Raw genomic sequence first — 1413 nt, 5'->3', positions numbered from 1 at the left:
CCCTTCCATATTTAGAGATAAATATTCTACTTAGAGGATTTAATAACTTTTTTGATTTGGTAAATTCAGCTGCACATGCATGCTAAGAGCATTTATGTCTTCTCATGGGTCAATAAAAAGGTAAATTTATAGCTGTAATTAGGAATACAACAATTATAGTGGAGCTCATTAATTATTTACTTAAAAATAGCAGCTATATAATGAAATGTAGGGCCTTTGTACTTAAACAGAATGTTTTATCTGTAGTTTATTGTTCCAGATCTGTGAAATGTCTGAGTTGATGAAAAGCAAGGGCATTCTTATTAAAATAAATTCAACAAAATGTTTTTGTTGAATTTAGAATTTAAAAGATATATTTGTTGCATTTGCATAACTTCATTAATTTTGAGTGTTTCTACTGTGTAGCTTCAGTAGTCCTACACCCCTTCATCGTATTACGTATGTGGGTTTCATTTAAAATTTAGTCAGCAGTTATAAAATTAAACTACAATCAAATTTTTTAAATTATGCACTCAGATAAAATATGTTTCCTGTTTGAGAACAATTGACCTCAGACTTTTACATCTATTTCGCTCATGCATAATGAAGGTCATGATTTGAAGATGAATCCTGACCTGTAAAAAAACCAAAACCAAAGATGAGACCCTGAGTTTAACAACCCAGACACCCCCTCTCTACAGCTTTGACACCTCAACCATGAATAAAACGTAACAGACAAGGAGGAAATGTTTGCTGCAGGTGTCTTTGAGAAGGGATGCATAAGATGCAGGATAGTTTCTCTCAAGATTTAGACGAAACAGTTTCATCTTGTCATGATTTGTGAAGTAAAGAGGACGTAAAATGCAGAGAGGCAGCGGCGAGTAAATTTGGTTATTTATTGAATAAATGATGCAAACAGAACTTACTAACGAGCAAAAAACTACAGGAACCAAGGAACAGTAGGATGAACTGAGGCAGTAACAGGATTTAATGGAAGGAGTCGGCATGGAGTGAGAGCAGGAGAAATGTTAAATACTGTGAGGGCGAACGCTGGAGCAAAAGACCAGAGCTGATTAGCTAACAGGTTGCAGGTGTAGAAGGAGAGAGCAGCGACGGGATGAGAGAAAATGACACAGGGAGGGAGGGAGAGTACAAATCTAGGAGGATAAATCTTAACAGATAACCGACATCACAGAAACCAGAATGACTCAGAAAGGACTGAACTCAAGTACAACAGAAACGATCTCAATAAAGAGACTAAGGGACAAAACTAAAATCAGTCAGGTTGTGTTTTACCAAGTAAATTTCAAATTTACTTCTGTTTAGTCTGGTATAAAAACCTTGTTTCAGCTCATGCAATCTATTATACAAAGGGGTGAGCTGGCATTCTTTAGGAAAGGTAGCTGAATGGAAGGGCATAACATCAATTAACCT

The sequence above is a fragment of the Poecilia latipinna genome, unplaced genomic scaffold (assembly GCF_001443285.1).
Source record: "Poecilia latipinna isolate Pla-1442-1.1 unplaced genomic scaffold, P_latipinna-1.0 Scaffold228, whole genome shotgun sequence".
Classification (NCBI taxonomy): domain Eukaryota; kingdom Metazoa; phylum Chordata; class Actinopteri; order Cyprinodontiformes; family Poeciliidae; genus Poecilia; species Poecilia latipinna.
Note: the sequence above shows the minus strand (reverse complement) of the source record.